Source organism: Mytilus galloprovincialis, chromosome 6 (genome assembly GCF_965363235.1).
Source record: "Mytilus galloprovincialis chromosome 6, xbMytGall1.hap1.1, whole genome shotgun sequence".
Taxonomy (NCBI): Eukaryota; Metazoa; Mollusca; class Bivalvia; order Mytilida; family Mytilidae; genus Mytilus; species Mytilus galloprovincialis.
Window position 1 is genome coordinate 53,349,813 of NC_134843.1, and position 18,953 is coordinate 53,368,765.

General features: G+C 32.6%; 1 long non-coding RNA gene across 1 annotated transcript; it reads left to right on the forward strand.

Moving 5' to 3' along the window:
* Positions 1-537: 537 nt before the first annotated feature.
* LOC143078187 (uncharacterized) lies at positions 538-18,753 on the forward strand. Its single transcript, XR_012979095.1, has 6 exons — positions 538-700; positions 3,245-3,362; positions 9,669-9,877; positions 10,498-10,615; positions 17,265-17,548; positions 18,649-18,753. It is a non-coding gene; the product is annotated as an uncharacterized LOC143078187 (long non-coding RNA).
* The last annotated feature ends 200 nt before the right edge of the window (positions 18,754-18,953 follow it).

The following is an 18,953-nucleotide window of genomic DNA, read 5'->3' on the forward strand; positions in this document are numbered from 1 at the left end:
CAAATCATTATGATAAGGAACCGTTCAATGTATCGCTAAGTGTTTTTATTGATATAGGGGCTCTACTTATATTGGTTAGAAACTAGACATGATCAATCCACTAGTCTAACAATATAATTTCTTAAACAACTAAAAAACGGCGTTTTTAGGAGAGAGATATTTTTTGATCGATAAATAAAAAGAAACTTTACGCTGATTAATATGCCATTATCAAACCTTACCCTGAATAAGAGTCAATAAATGTATTTCAGTTCAGGTTTTTGGGAAGATCTTTTATGTTAACCGCTGAATATGACAGTACAAATATCGCATTTTCCAGTTTCCTATGGAGAACCTTTCACTGGCTAGTTTCTTATCTGGCTAAATGAACTGTTGAACTTGTGTAGGTGGACGATACCATTATTCCAGGCCAGGATTAGGGAAATATAAACAACAAACAGAAAAGTTCAAATGTTATGTGAACGTATGTCGGAAATCTTATCTCGGTGATCTAACCTCAAATGACCTCATTCATATGGTTCTCTTCCTGAATGATAAGCAAGTATAATATGAAGTATACCTCACGAACTCTATATATACTTCTACTATTGAATGACTAATTTCATTATTAGCTTAATCTTTCGCAGTATGATTTGCAAACTCTTTCTATTTCTTAATATATTATTAGTAACAACGGGGGACAGTCTGTCGAAATCAGAAGGTAAGATGTGTATCATTATCACTCTTATATTTAATTAGAGGCTCCTAAGAGCCTGTGTCGCTCACCTGTATTTACTGATGATTTGGAGTCATGCAAAATAAGGTCAAAATTATAATTAATAGTATTAGATATTGGATATTATTAGATACTATAATGATTTCTAAGATCATAACAAAAAACTGCAAAATGTCCATAAAATTACTAAATCAGGAGCAGTTACCCAACAACGGGTTTTTGGATTCGTCTGAAAATTTCACGGCAGATAAATCTAAATGTAATGAACATTTTCCCCACCTGTTAGATTTGCTGTAAATGCTTAAGTGTCAGAGATATAAACCAAAAGCTGCATTTTACACCTATGTTATATTTTTAGCCATGTCGGCCATGTTGGTTATAAGGGTCATATGACACATTTTTGAAACTACATACCCTAATGATGATTATTGACAAGTGTGGTAAAATTTGTCTCTGTAGTTTCAGAGAAGAAGATTTTTGTACAAAAATGACATAAATGACGAAAAATTGTTAAAGTTTGACTATAAATGGCAAAAACTCCTTACGGGTCAACTGACAATTTTGGTCTTGTTGACTTATTTGTAGATCTTATTTTGCTGAACATTATTGCTGTTTAAAATTTATTTTTATCTATAACAGTATTGACGATAATAACCAAAAACTGCAAAATTTCCTTAAAATTACCAATTTTATGGCAGCAACCTAACAACAGGTTGTCGGAATCGTCTGAAAATTTCACAGTAGATAGATCTTAATCTGATAAACATGTTTATATATTGTCAGATTTTCTCTAAATGCTTTAGTTTCAGAGATATAAGCCAACAACTTCATTTTACCCCTTTGTTCTATTTTTAGCCATGTCGGCCATGTTGGTTATAAGACAGGGTCATCGGACACATTTTTCAAACTGCATACCCTTATAATGATTATGGCAAAGTTTGGTTAAATTCGTCTCAATAGTTTCAGAGGAGAAGATTAAAAATGACGAAATTTTTTAAAAATTGGACTATAAAGGGCAATATATCCTTACGGGGTAAACTGACAATTTTGGTCATGTTGACTTATTTGTAGAACTTAATATGATGAACATTATTGCTGTTTACAGTTTATCCCTATCTATAACAGTATTGAAGATAATAACCAAAAAACTGCAAAATTTCCTTGAAGTTACCAATTGTAGGGCAGCAACCCAACAACAGGTTGTCGGATTTGTCTGAAAATTCCAGGACAGATAGATCTTGACCTAATGATTTATTTTATTACGTCAGATTTGTTCTAAATGCTTTAGTTTTAGATATTTAAGCCAAAATTCACATTTTGCCACTATGTTCTATATTTAGCCATGGCGGCCATCTTGGTTGGTTTGCCGGGTCACCGGACACATTTTGTAAACTAGACACCCAAAGAATGATTGTGGCCAAGTTTGGTTAAATTTGGCCCAGTAGTTTCAGAGGAGAAGGTTTTTTTAAAAGTTTACGGGCGACGGACGACGGACGCCAAGTGATGAGAAAAGCTCACTTTTTTCCTTCGGGCCAGGTGAGCTAAAAATGAGTTCGTTGTACACTGACCTAAGTTTTGCTTTCAAATGAATATTTATACCTCAATTAAAACGTTTTCACAAATAGAAACCTGTATGAATACAAATGTAACATATCAAATTCTAAATCACATCCAACCGTGCGAGGGTTTTATTACCATTCATTGTTGTTGAAAACAAGCATTAGGGGCCAGCTGAAGAACGCCTCCGGGTGCGGGAATTTCTCGCTACATTGAAGACCTGTTGGTGACCTTCTGCTGTTGTTTTTTTCTATGGTCGGATTGTTGTCTCTTTGGCACATTCCCCATTTCCATTCGCAATTTTATTACATTATCTCTAAATTACAAATTACAACCAATTGAAGAGGTGATTACAATCAAGTATAAATTGTCGATACAATAACTCTGTCATTATGCTGTTATCTGTGCCATCCCGTAATGAAATCATTGCCTAATTTAATAACCAATTAGCAGATGTTAAATCACAAAATAGTGAATTTCGAGGAAAGATCCTAATTTAATAGGAAAATCATAATCACAAATACATGAAATGAATGAATAGCAACTGTCATATTTCTGACTTGGTATACATATTTTCTTAAGTAGTAAATGATTGATTAAACCTGGTTTTAAAGCTAGCTAAACCTCTTAACACATTATGGTTAACAGATGTTAATCCAGATCTAAATTTGAGCTCACTCACATTTTTTTTTATTATGTTCTTGTCTTTTGAATAGTGTTTTGCAGAGTGGTTTTTTTTCTTATTCTAACGCTGTTTTTTGTTGGTTTTTTGTTTACGATTTGGGTTTTTATCACCCTTTATAATTTGACCGAAAGTTTTTGATAGCCTTGAAAATATCCAAGAGTTGCAAAATTCAAACTGCCTACTTAATTTTCTAGCTCAACGGAAATAATAACCCAATTATAGTTTGTGTATAGTTGTTACCTACTAAATTGACATAAGTTATGTGCCTTATTATTGAACTATTACAGATGTATGTGTCTACATTGGGGGTTCACAGCACTCCAACGGCTCACAGTGGAACGATGGGCCTTGTTATACTTGTGAATGTAGAGATCCTATTACAAACTTTTATAACTGTACAGGAAGGTAAACTCTTACATTTAGAAATTAACAATGAAGGTTGGTTAAAAACAAAACTTTTCATTTCAATGTAGCAACATTCTAGCAGCGCCTGCTTACAGAGTATATATCTTCTATAGGATACGATGATCCTAGGCTTGTATTTCCTATCATGATTTCCTTGGCAGCGGGTTGCTGATCACAAGGAAGCTATTAAACCCAGATTTCCAAATGGTGAAGTTGAAATCATCCTTTTGTACATTTTACGGACACAATCACGAGTTGGTTGACCGTTATGAAGTGCTCGTATTTCATATCATGATTTTCGTGATAGATGGTTGCTGATCACAACGAAGCTATTAAATCAAGAGTTTCAAATGGTGAAGTTGAAATCATCCCTTCGTATATTTTACGGATGCCATCATGAGTTGGTTGACCGATATGGAATAACAGTTTCACAGATGATATCGGATATTCTCCTTACGTCGTAACTACAATCCCCTTCGCTTTCTTTAATGTGGCCTAACGAATTAGACTATTTACCAGATTTGTAATAACATGAACAACACGACGGGTGCCACATGTGGAGTAGGATCTGCTTATCCTTCCGGAACACCTGATATCACCCGAGTTTTTGGTGGGGGTTCATGTTGCTTATTCTTTAGTTTTTTATGCTGTGTCACGTGTACTACTGTTTGTCTGTTTGTCTTTTCATTTTAGCCATGGCGTTGTCAGATTATTTTCAATTTATGAGTTTGACTGTCCCTCTGGTATCTTTCGTCCCTCTTCTATAACTGTACATCACGGTAAATTATCATGTGATTGATTATCAAACTTCTATTACTTAAAAGTAAGGTAAAATATCATGTGATTATACATGTGAATATAACTGTAAGCCAAGGTAAACTCTTACATTTAGAAATTAAAAAAATGAAGGTCGGTTAAACACAAAACTTTACGACAAAAAGAGATGAATTTCCTATCATGGTTCCTTGGTAGCGGGTAGCTGATCACAAGGAAGCTATTGAACCAAGAGTTCCAAATGGTGTAGTTGAAATCATCCTTTCGTACATTTTACGGACGCTATCACCAGTTGGTTGACCGTCATTAAAGAAACGTTTCACAAATGAGACCGGATAAGTCGTAACTACAATCTCCTTTCCTTTTCACGAATATGACCTACCGTATTTATTGATTTAGCGGCTTTGTTATAATAAATAATAATAATAATAATAAAGATACTGATACCAACTTTTATAACTTCACATCATGGTACATTCTCTTTTGACTATACCTCTTTTAATTTTTTTATAACTTATAACTGTACAGCAAATAAGTTATTATGTGATTATACATGTAAATCTTGAAATCCTTTAACAATTTTGTAATAAATGTACACGTTAACAAACCTGGATATGTAAAGAACTTCACATCAGTTTCTATGATTATACAACCAGGTAAATTTGATGTGACCTGTAAATGTAAAAAGTAAAATCACAAAAATACTGAACTCAGAGGTAAATCAAATCGGAAAGTCCCCAATCGCATGGCAAATTCAAATGACAGAACACATAAAAAACGAATGGACAAGAACTGTCATATTCCTGACTTGGTACAGGCATTTTTAAATGTAGAAAATGGCGAATTAGACCTGGTTTTATCCCGCTAATCCTCTCACTTTGTTGACAGTCTCATCAAATTCCGTTATATTTACAATGATGCGTGAACTAAACAGACATAATAAATAAAATAGTCAAAATATGGGTACAGCATTCATCATCGTGTTTCAATTTTAAAAGGAACAATTTAACAGATCACAAAAGCATCTATCTAAAAACACATTCATTGCTTCGCGTGTCTGACGTCAGAAAGTTTTATGCGTCACATATTTTTGTCGTTCAATGTTTAAAACGTAAATCTCCTCACATTTACTTTTAACTGTACAGAAATGAAAACTCTACACCTGTAAATTCAAAGACACTCACGACAATTTTATATATAATTGCATCAGGTAAACGTTCAGTTGATTTTATCTGTGTCTGTAGAAATCCTCACACTTACCTTCATAACGATACCAGAAGGTAACATTTCATGTGCTGATACCTGTGAATGCAAAGATACTCACCCTAACTTCTTCTTCAACTGTACACCAATGAAACATTCATATTATCGTACCTGTGACGTTAAAGGGAAACTTCGCAAAAAAATCAAAAATTGATATTATGTTCATTCTGTATAAAAATGCTCAAATTCATAGATATTAAAGTTTTATTCCGCTAGATAAGCGATCACCATCGATTTTAAATTTAGAGTATCAATTCTCTGCGTTCCGCCATTTTGTCGTCTATAAACCACAAAGAAACAAAACTACAGTAACCGATGTAGTCGTAATTGCGTGTCGATATCTTGTCAATCGTACGGTTGTTTTATCCGACTAACTAACTTGATACGAAAAATATTCTTACTCTTTTTAAATTGCCATGGTCTGTTGTTTTTAAACTGTTGATATTGGAATTAGGTGAAAAGTCAAAGTTGAAATCATAAATAAGTGTTCCGTGAAAATTGTTTTCGAAAATCTAATTTGTTCATAATTCTTTAAAGTAATAAACAAATATATTTTGATCTTTCCTCATCTGATCACCAGCATGGCTAAAGGTATTACTTCCAAAGGTATTGTGAGGGGTGTGAGGTGACACGTCCAGGTATTCAAGCGATTTCCTGTCGGGCTTGCAAGTTCATGCATCGTTTCACTTCTGCAGGTATTGATCAGTGTACACGGCTGATAACTTATAACTTATAACTTTCCATTTTGAACTATCAGATGAATAATATACAACTCTGTCTTACTTGTCATTACTAAACTCATACGCTTGTTTATAAATAACATTTCTGGTGTAAAGAATATAATTCATAAACATATAAATAATACCCAAAAAATAAGATTTGATGAAATTAAAATCTATTTAAATATTTTTTCCAAGGGTGAATTTGGGAAAATGTAATATATAGTCATTGTCAATAGTGAAGGACAGATTGGAACAGACCAGAAATATTGATTTAAAAAAATGTACGCACTTGCCGACGATTCGTTTATACGACTGGATAGAAAGTTACGGAACTATAGCGCAATTTAAAATATATACATGTATACATTGAACATAAGAAAAAAACATATATTTTGAATAAATAGGGGTAAAAGTGTTGTAAATAGACTAGTCCACGTATGCCAACAGTATGTAATCATCGAATGTCGATAGACTATTGTATACCAGAAGAAGAAGAGAACCAATTTGATTTAAATACAGGTCGATGTATAACTTTTGCTTTGGTTCATTGAAGCTGTGGACCTAGTAAAATCACAGATTTATATTTCAATAAGTTTGTTCTCGAACAAAGAAAGTAATTCGTCATCACAATTGTTATATATGCCACTGGACAACACTAATTATCCCCAGGGAATGTGAATATTTTGCTGGGAAACTTTTGAGTATCAAAGTTTCAAATTAATTTCGGGATTTATTTTCTTTCTTGGTATTCAATAACAGAAAAAAGAATAAATTACTTGTTCGCTAAATAGGGGTATTCTTGTCAGATAAAAGACTTTTAGTTATATTTAAAAAATAGGGAAATATGACATTAAATTGGTTCTGTCTTTTTTTTTTAAACATCGTTAAAAAGATGTGTGTCTAAGGTGAACGCCACAAGAACCCTGTAATACTAGTACGAGAGTATAGCATGTAAACATTCCTTCTCAATAATATGGTTGTATTGGAAATCTTTTCATACAGATTGACAACTCATTGTCCGATATGCATGTAATATTTGCCACATGACGCCCATAGTTCTTTCTACCATAATCATTTTATTCTGTGATATTGCTGTAAACATCGATGGTTCACACCCAAACAAAATGGGAGTAATGGACCTTCAGAGCTTCTCCGTGTTATACACTTGTGAAATATATAGACGAAATTTCTGTATTGAAATGAATCAACATCTCACAAACAGGATTTTCAAATAACGATTGTGAGTAATCACCTTACAAACCAATATAAACGTATGGCAAGATATAACCATGAAGGAATTTAGTTTTTGTCAGACGCAAGAACTCATCACTATATATATCATAAACGTATACGTATATATATGCATACAGTTTCAAATATTAAGAACAAGCGGTCGATGTCGATAGTCTGTTTTCTAACTGTTCAGAGTTAGACATGTCACTTGTTCATTCTTGGAAGCCTTCATATTCCCCGTCTAACGATGGGAACTCTTTCTGATTGTGTTGACTATAAATGCTTGTATGGTAATTCTGTCGTTTATCTGTACAAGCAGTTGCATTTCCTCTCCTTTCCCAACAAACAAACGAACGAAACGCCACTAGTCTGATTTCTCTGGAGCTCATCCTCAATGGCTCTTATACGTCAGGAAACTTACATGTATACTAATAATGATTGTTTCAAGAACAACGATGTATGGACGAACTATTATAAATTCGTCAATATCAGTTATGCATGACTAAAATATAACTTTTATTACAACTACTGTATTACTTATTTTGGATTAATAACGGCTATCATGTTCAAAATTGCACAAATATTATCATAGAATTTAAAAAAAAATCCTCAAAAATCCTCAAAAGAAATAATGCCTTAGCTTAGATAATTGATATTCTTTTCGCAAAAAGTTCGTGTAAATGATTGTCAAATGAATTTAATTATGTAAGAATAAAATGTTAAAAAGAAACTAAAAAAAAATCATGCATGTTGTATGTTGTATTTTTTGGTCAATTAAAAACTTTAAAATTGCAATAGTTTTATTAGCATTTAAACACAGCCAGATTTGAATACAAGTTAAGAAATTCCGGTAAAGTCAATGATATCAAACAGATGTACAATGGTATATCAAATTGGGTAATATTGCATTTAGTTTTTATAAAAGATTAAAACTACTATTTTTTGCTTCATATTTGAATCTTTACGCCAATTGCCGCTAAGAAAGTAATCAAAAATTGTTTTCTTTTATTTTTATACACTTTCGGAATTACGAATCTGAATTTTATTTTCAATTAATTTACACAATTTAATTATTGTATCTTTATTCTCATCGTGTATTAAATCTTAGTGTATTAACATCGTGACAGCATACTCTTTCTAATCCTTTCTGTTTATCCTTTCCAAATAACAACATTTATACCTGTGTACGCTTGAACTCACACCTGCGGCTAAATAGCTACAAGGTAAACGAATTGACCTCAAGCCGAGAAATATACAGTGACCTTTACAAAATAATATACACACTCTGCTCACACATTAGTTGCATTGAAATGATTATCAAAACAATAACGGTAAATAGAACTGAAATATTTTCAGTTCAATATCAGTAAAAATGTTCAATAAATATTTTATGAAAAAAATCTCAACAATAATTAATTAAATTTATTCAAAAACATTTACTAGAGATAATTTTATAGGAGTTTAATTCAATCAATACAAAACGGTATATGCATATTCATTTTCGTTCATTCTTATATTGTGGTTAATAACTTCGACCATTCGTCAGCTGTGCGCTTTCAATTACGTATATTGTCGATAAGCTATAAGAGTTAAACAGATTTTATTTTTTCCCAGAATTCAATAAATCGGGCTAATACGTCACGACCCACTCGAGAATTCAACCAAAAAAGTTACAAATACTTGATTTTCTCCGTTATTAGAAGGAATATAAATTTAAAACTTTGCAAATGTGTTTTTTTATGTTAAGATGAACACAATTAGATGATAAGTAAAAAATCGCGGAATTTCCCTTTAAAGATCCGAAAACCAATTTTGTAACTGTACAAAAAGGTAAACTCGTAAGCAGCAATTATTCATTTTATGTTTAATATGGTGTTTACATGAATATAAATTATGTGATAATTTTTATAAATTTCCTGTTATTAAACTTTCAATTTTTCGAAAAACTAAGGATTATTGTTATCCCAGGAATAGGTTAACTTTATAGCTATTTTGATCTTAGCGTCACTGGTATGTCTTTGGTTGACGAAACGCGAGTCTGGCGTATTGAATTATAACCCTTATTATTCTATAATTGTTTTATAAAAAAAACCCAGATATAAAACATATATATTGAGTCCCACTGTGGTATGCATTTAATAAAGTTTAATACTTTTTATAGTATTTACAGAGAATACATGATGCATTCGATCACCATATTAGAAAGGTATGCTAGAATTGGGAGTTCGACATTATCTATATTCATGATATTAAGTCATTGACCTTGTCTATCTGAGATCTCTATGAAGACCATGTAATATTACTTTATTGACAGATGTAAAGCTTACCCAAACTTGCCATCAATCTGTACATTTAAACCAGACCCAACAGATTCCTGTTGTAAAGTACCAGACTGTGGACACTATACTGCAATCACTGAAAACAAATTCACAGGAACCATTCCACCAAACAAATTTAATCTGTTTCCTATAGGAACACATTCTTTCTTCTATGGATCCAGTCAGAACCCAAATGCTTTACAAGGTACTAGTAGTAAAGGTTATGAACTTTTATATTTCCATATCACTATATCTATGGTGATCAGTAAAATTATCCCCAATATAGCAATACTATAGTCAATTTGCAATTAATTACAAACACACAGCTTGATTAAAGCAGTAGTTGATATAATTTCTGCATGCGCATGTTCTTCCGTTTGTAAGAAATCAAATCCCATTCTTATAGTTCAATGGATTGAAAATGATTCAAATAATCAGCAAATGAGTTTTAACGAATTAAATCAATATAAAGTCCGAACCATTGACTTACTTCAAAATTAACTTCATATCTTTATCAAAAGTGCTGCATGACGAATTTTGTGGATTTTCCAAGGAGGGCACATTCATAAAGAAATTGTTGCAAGATTAAAGAGGAGAAAATCAAATGTCGATTGTTTTGCGATATAAAATTAGATTAGACCGTTTGTCTCTTAACTTGATGCAAATATTAAAGTCATAAGTATACACATGTCTTTTTAAAAACGTGTGTTTATTATTCTATTTTGCAATATGTTTAGTTGGATATAAATGTGAAATACATTTTCAGAATATTACGACTGAGTGCATTAGGGAACTTTAAGCAAGACTTGTAATTTTATCTTACAGATACCTGCTTATATAAGAACAAGGTTTACAAGCAGGGAGCCTCTTGGGATGACGGATGTGATTATGTGTGTACCTGTCTTTATGGACAACTAAATGGGATGTACGGTTGTTTATCTAAGTAAGATGATATATGTATGCGTTTGAATAACTACCTAATTGACAAAAATAGGGCTTGAGTATTTTTCTATTTCGAAAAAATCCAAAATCTTGCATTCTAATTCCTTATAGTCTAAATAGTATCTTATAGTATTTTGTCTTTTGTTAAGTTTTGATCAAAATTCTTTTGTACAGCATACCAAACATTTCGTTGGGGTAGTTTGTTATCCTTCTTAATTTAATAACACTATTTTAGATATCCACTTTTTTAGGTGTTTAGCCTTGGAGTATTTTGTTGTCCTTCTTCTATATAACAACACTATTTTAGGAGTCCAGCCTTGGATTATTTTGGTATCCTTCTATAAAACAACATTATTTTAGGAGTCCAGCCTTGGATTATTTTGTAATCCTTCCTTTAGTATTTTGTTATCCTTTTTCTATATTACAACACTATTTTAGATATCCAGTCGTGGAGTATTTTGTGATCCTACTTCGATATAACAACACTATTTTAGGTGTCCAGCCTTGAATTATTTTGTTATCCTTCTTCTATATAACAACACTATTTTAGGAGTCCAGCCTTGGATTATTTTGGTATCCTTCTATAAAACAACATTATTTTAGGAGTCCAGCCTTGGATTATTTTGTAATCCTTCCTTTAGTATTTTATTATCCTTCTTCTATATTACAACACTATTTTAGATATCCAGTCGTGGAGTATTTTGTGATCCTACTTCGATATAACAACACTATTTTAGGTGTCCAGCCTTGAATTATTTTGTTATCCTTCTTCTATATAACAACACTATTTTAGGAGTCCAGCCTTGGAGTATTTTGGTATCCTTCTGCGATATAACAACATTATTTAAGAAGTCCAGCCTTGGAGTATTCTGTTATCCTTCTTCGATATAACAATATTATTTTAGGAGTCCAGCCAAGGAGTATTTTGTTATCCTTCTTTTATATAACAACACTATTTTAGGAGTTCAACCTTGGACTATTTTGTTATCCCTCTTCTATATGTTACAACATTATTTTTATAACATTACTATTTTAGGTGTCAAGCCTGGGAGTATTTTTTTTATCCTTTTTTTATATAACAAAACCATTTGAGGAGTCCAGCCTTGGGGTATTTTGTTATCCTTCTTCTATATAACATCACTATTTTAGGAGTCCAGCCTTGGATTATTTTGTTATCCTTCTTCTATATAACAACACTATTTTAGGTGTCCAGCCTTGGATGATTTTGTTATCCTTCTTCTATATAACAACACTTTTTTTAGGAATAATGTGTCTCAACCGAGTGGAACACTTAACAGCTGTCACACATGTGGGGAGTTCAGCTGGCTATCAAACCATGTTCAACCAACCATTTTTCTTTTGAAAAAGTATAGTGTCAAGCCTTAGAGTAGTTTGTTATCCTTCCATTATATAACAACACTATTTTAGGAGTCCAGCCTTGGAGTATTTTGTTATCCGTCTTCCATATAGCAACATTATTTTCGGAGTCCATCCTTGTAGTATTTTCTTATCCTTCTTCTATATAACAACATTATTTTAGGAGTCAAGCCTTGGATTATTTTGTTATCCTTCTTCTATATAACAACACTATTTTCGGTGTCCTTCCTTGGATTATTTTGTTATCGTTCTTCTATATAACAACACTATTTTAGGTGTCTAGTCTTTGAGTATTTTGTTATCCTTTTTCTATATGACAACACTATTTTAGATGTCTAGCTGTGCAGTATTTTGTGATCCTATTTCGATATAACAACACTATTTTCAGGTGGTCTGCCTTGGAGTACTTTGTTATCCTCTTCTATATAACAACACTATTTTAGGAATAATGTATTTCAGCCGACTGGAATTCTAAACAACTGTCACACAAGTGGGGAGTTTAGCTAGCTATCAAACCATGTTCAACCCACCAATTTTCCTTTAAAAAAGAATGGTCAAGCCTTTGAGTAGTTTGTTATCCTTCTTCTATATAACAACACTTTTTTAGGAATAATGTGTCTCAACCGACTGGAACACTTAACAGCTGTCACACATGTGGGGAGTTCAGCTGGCTATCAAACCATGTTCAACCAACCATTTTTCTTTTGAAAAAGTATAGTGTCAAGCCTTAGAGTAGTTTGTTATCCTTCCATTATATAACAACACTATTTTAGGAGTCCAGCCTTGGAGTATTTTGTTATCCGTCTTCCATATAGCAACATTATTTTCGGAGTCCATCCTTGTAGTATTTTCTTATCCTTCTTCTATATAACAACATTATTTTAGGAGTCAAGCCTTGGATTATTTTGTTATCCTTCTTCTATATAACAACACTATTTTCGGTGTCCTTCCTTGGATTATTTTGTTATCGTTCTTCTCTATAACAACACTATTTTAGGTGTCTAGTCTTTGAGTATTTTGTTATCCTTTTTCTATATAACAACACTATTTTAGATGTCTAGCTGTGCAGTATTTTGTGATCCTATTTCGATATAACAACACTATTTTCAGGTGGTCTGCCTTGGAGTACTTTGTTATCCTCTTCTATATAACAACAATATTTTAGGAATAATGTATCTCAGCCGACTGGAACTTTAAACAACTGTCACACAAGTGGGAAATTTAGTTAGCTATCAAACCATGGTCATCTTACCTTTTTTCTTTTGAAACAGTATAGTGTCTAGCCTTGGAGTATTTTGTTATCCTTCTTCTATAGAAACACTATTTTAGATGTCCAGCCGTGGAGTATTTTGTGATCCTTTTTCGATATAACAACACTATTTTAGGTGTTCTGCTTTGGAGTATTTTGTTATCCTTTTTCTATATAACAACACTATTTGATGAGTCCAAACTTGGAGTACTTTGTGATCCTTTTTCTATATAACAACACTATTTAAGGAGTCCAGTATGGAGTATTTGTTATCCTTTTCTATATAACAACACTATTTTAGGAGACCAGCCGTGGAGTATTTTTTTTATCTTTCTTTGATATAAAAACACTTTTCTAGGTGTTTAGCCTTGGAGTTTTTTGTTGTCCTTCTTCTATATAACAACACTTTTTTAGGAGTCCAGTCTTGTATTATTTTGGTATCCTTCTTTTATAAAACAACATTATTTTAGGAGTCCAGCCTTGGATTATTTTGTAATCCTTCTTTTATATAACAACACTATATTAGGTGTCCAACCTTTGATTATTTTGTTATCCTTCTTCTATATAACAACACTATTTTAGGTGTCTAGCCTTGAAGTATATATTTATCCTTCTTCTATATAATAACATTATTTTAGGAATAATGTATCTCAGCCGACCGGAACTCTAAACAGCTGTCACACATGTGTGGAGTTTAGCTAGCTATCAAACCATGTTCAACCCTCCAATTTTCCTTTGAAAAAGGAATAGTGTTAATTCTTGGAGTAGTTTGTTATCCTTCTTACTTAAATAACACCATTTAAGATGTCCAGCCTTGGAGTATTTTATTATCCCTTTTCTATATAACAACACTATTTTAGGTGTCCAGCCTTGGAGTATTTTGTTATCCTTCTTCTATATAACAACATTATTTTAGGTGTCCAGTCGTGGAGTATTTTGTGATCCTTTTTCTATTAAAACAAAATTATTTTAGGTGTCCAGCCTTGGATTATTTTGTTATTCTTCTTGTATATATCAACACTATTTTAGGTGTCCTTCCTTGGATTATTTTGTTATTCTTCTTGTATATAACAGCACTATTTTAGGTGTCTAGCCTTGGAGTATTTTGTTATCCTTTTTCTAAATAACAGCACTATTTTAGATGTCTAGCCATGGAGTATTTTGTGATCCTTTTTTCGATATAACAACATCATTTTAGGTGTTTTGCCTTGGAGTATTTTGTTATCCTTTTTCTATATAACAACACTATTTTAGATGTCTAGTCGTGGAGTATTTTGTGATCCTTCTTCGATATAACAACACTATTTTAGGTGTCCAGCCTTGGAGTATTTTGTTATCCTTCTTCTATAAAACAACATTATTTTAGGTGTCCAGCCTTGGATTATTTTGTTATCCTTCTTCTATATAACAACACTATTTTAGGTGTCCTTCCTTGGATTATTTTGTTATCCTTCTTCTATATAACAACACTATTTTAGGTGTATAGCCTTGGAGTATTTTGTTATCCTTTTTCTATATAACAACACTATTTTAGATGTCTAGCCGTGGAGTATTTTGTGATCCTTTTTCGATATAACAACACTATTTTAGATGTCTAGCTGTGCAGTATTTTGTGATCCTATTTCGATATAACAACACTATTTTCAGGTGGTCTGCCTTGGAGTACTTTGTTATCCGTCTTCTATATAACAACAATATTTTAGGAATAATGTATTTCAGCCGACTGGAATTCTAAACAACTGTCACACATGTGGGGGGTTCAGCTTACTATCAAACCATGGTCAACCCACCTTTTTTCTTTTGAAAAAGTATAGTGTCAAGCCTTGGAGTATTTTGTTATCCTTTTTCTATATAACAACACTATTTGATGAGTCCAACCTTGGAGTATTTTGTTGTCCTTCTTCTAGATAACAACACTATTTTAGGAGTCCAGCCTTGGATTATTTTGTAATCCTTCCTTTATATAACAACACTATATTAGTGTCCAACCTTTGATTATTTTGTTATCCTTCTTCTATATAACAACACTATTTTAGGTGTCTAGCCTTGGAGTATATATTTATCCTTTTTCTATATAATAACATTATTTTAGGAATAATGTATCTCAGCCGACCGGAACTCTAAACAGCTGGCACACATGTGGGGAGTTTAGCTAGCTATCAAACCATGTTCAACCCTCCAATTTTCCTTTGAAAAAGGATAGTGTCAATTCTTGGAGTAGTTTGTTATCCTTCTTACTTAAATAACACTATTTTAGATGTCCAGCCTTGGAGTATTTTATTATCCTTTTTCTATATAACAACACTATTTTAGGTGTCCAGCCTTTGAGTATTTTGTTATCCTTCTTCTATATAACAACATTATTTGAGGTGTCCAGTCATGGAGTATTATGTGATCCTTCTTCGACACTATTTAAAGTGTCCAGCCTTGGAGTATTTTGTTATCCTTTTTCTATTAAAACAACATTATTTTAGGTGTCCAGCCTTGGATTATTTTGTTATCCTTCTTCTATATAACAACACTATTTTAGGTGTCCTTCCTTGGATTATTTTGTTATTCTTTTTGTATATAACAACACTATTTTAGGTGTCCAGCCTTGGAGTATTTTGTTATCCTTCTTCTATATAACAACACTATTTTAGGAATAATGTATCTCAGCAGACTGGAACACTTAACAGCTGTCACACATGTGGGGGGTTCAGCTTACTATCAAACCATGTTCAACCCACCATTTTTCTTTTGAAAAAGTATAGTGTCAAGCCTGGGAGTAGTTTGATATCCTTCTTCTATATAACAACACTATTTTAGATGTCCAGCCGTTGGATATTTTGTGATCCTTTTTCGATATAACAACACTATTTTAGGTGTCCAGCCTTGGATTATTTTGTTATCCTTCTTCGATATAACAACACTATTTTAGGAGTCCAGCCTTGGAGTATTATCCTTCTTCTATATAACAACACTATTTTCAGGTGGTCTGCCTTGGAGTACTTTGTTATCCTCTTCTATATAACAACAATATTTTAGGAATAATGTATCTCAGCCGACTGGAACTCTAAACAACTGTCACACATGTGGGAAATTTAGCTAGCTATCAAACCATGTTCAACTCACCATTTTTCCTTTGAAAAAGGATAGTGTCAAGCCTTGGAGTAGTTTGTTATCCTTCTTACTTAAATAACACTATTTTAGATGTCCAGCCTTGAGTATTTTGTTATCCTTCTTCTATATACAGTCCTTGGATGGTATAAACTTCCCACTAACACCATACACCATTACACCATACACCATACACCATTACACCATACACCTTGTACCATTACACCATACACGTTACACCTTTGCACCATACACCTTACACATTACACCATACACCATTCCCTATTCTATCTACACGATCCGAAATTACCCATAATGCAATTAAATTTCAAATATTAAGATTATTATTATTGTTTATGTTTACAATACGAAAAAATAAAATAAAAAGAACTTCGTTTTCAACCAATGAAATGTCGTACACCATCATTCACACCATTCACAATCACATCATTCCTCAAACACCATTACACCATTCCCTTTACACCATACACCATAGCACCATACACCATTGCACCATATGCAATACACCATTACACCATACACGTTTTTTGGGGAAGTTTACACCATCCAAGGGCTGTAACAACATTATTTTAGGTATCCAGCCTTGGAGTATTTTGTTATCCGTCTTCTATATAACAACAATATTTTAGAAATAATGTATCTCAGCCGACTGGAATTCTAAACAACTGTCACACAAGTGGGGAGATTAGCTAGTTGTCAACCCATGTTCAACCCACCATTTTTCCTTTGAAAAAGAATGGTCAAGCCTTTGAGTAGTTTGTTATCCTTCTTAATTCAATAACACTATTTTAGATGTCCAGCCGTGGAATTATTTGTGACCTTTCTTCTATATAACAACACTATTTTAGGAGTCCAGCCTTGGAGTACTTTGTGATCCTTATTCCATATAACAACACTATTTTAGGTGTCCAGGCTATCCAGCATTACCATCGTACTGTAAAAAGAACAGGGTACCAGGGCAATGTTGTCCAGTTATAAGTTGTGATATACCTGGATATGGTACCTTTGACCCAGATCCGCAGCTTGTACCAACTCCAATACCAATTAAAATAGACCAGCTTATAACGTCGGCTCCAACAAGTCTTGAGCCAATCATACAATTTAATCCTAACCCCTCACAAAACACAACTGAAGGAATCCTTGGCGGAGAATAACTCATCAAACCAAATCAAATCACTGTCATCAGTAGTAAGTTAACGTAAACTATATGTAAATCCTTACCCTTCATAGAATATCACTAGTAGTATTATATAAAACAGGAAACTCCGTCCAACTTATCACATCTCTGGTGGCCTCAATAAAAAGTTAACTTGACTGAAATTAGCTTAAATCGGCTATCACAACTTTTGCACTTACCATTATGAATTTTGTCAACTTTTGATGCGTCTGTATCTCACGTTAAATTCAACATATTCTGTTGTTCAAAAAGAAAAAAAAAACAAACATGAGACACAAGTTTTTCAACTAAGAAATGAGGAAAATGTCAAGGAGACAACAACCCGACCAAAGAGCAAACAACAGCCGAAGGCCACCAATGGGTCTTCAGCGCAGCGAGTAAATCTTGCACCCGGAAGTGGTTCTTAACTTGCCCCTAAATACAATTGTGTACTAGTCCAGTGAAAATGGACGTCACAATAAACTAAAAAACATAAAAATTAACTAAAATTAAAAAAACACATAAAACTCCCAGAATAAGAAATATTCTATCATTTTAAGATTTGTTAAACAGAAGACATTATTAAATTAGGAATTTTCATTTCTGACAGCAAGTAACATTCTGTTGGTAACAATATATGGTCCAACAGCTGTATTCACATTGATCATTGAAACAATGTCAAGTACATCTTGTTCGCTTACTACAATTTTGTGGAAGAAACTCAAGACATCGATCTTTAAATTCCGGCAAATATTTATTAGTGCACATAATTAGAACAAAAATATTTATTAAAAATGTCGAACTGTTTCCTCTAAACAAGTTTAAAGTTATGATTAAGGTCTGTCATTGGAGGTTAGACATGAGACGGTGTATCGCTTTTAATTTACATGTTAACTGTTTTCCAGCACTTTTTTTCAGTTCATCTAAGTTTTCATTATTACTGGTGGAAAAATGTTTATAGCTTGCTATTTCAAGCAATATAATTTTGTGTTGTTGTATGTATTTTTCTGCGGATGTACTATTGGAGCGAAGAAAACATATACAAAGCCTATCGTATTTTTTCGTTTCACGCCGCAAATTCTAATCATACCAAAGTGTGTCGTCATATCTTATAGTTATATTGTATTTGTAGGTATAAACTCGGATGCTACATAAAGAAATGAATTAGCAAAATCAGTAGCAGCAACATGAGCGTCATTTGCATCAGAAATTAAATATTCAAAAATTGTTTCAACTACTTCTTGTTTCATTAGGTCCTAATCATTTTTTTATCATCCAATATCAATATATCATAAGTTAGTCTTTTACTAATAACACAATCAATTGTGACTTATGCCCCATTATGATTAGGTATACCTGTATCAAAAGGTATTGTCATTATTTAAAACCAGTATAGACTCAGTGACTAATTAGGATTTAATAAAAACGAAAGGTCTG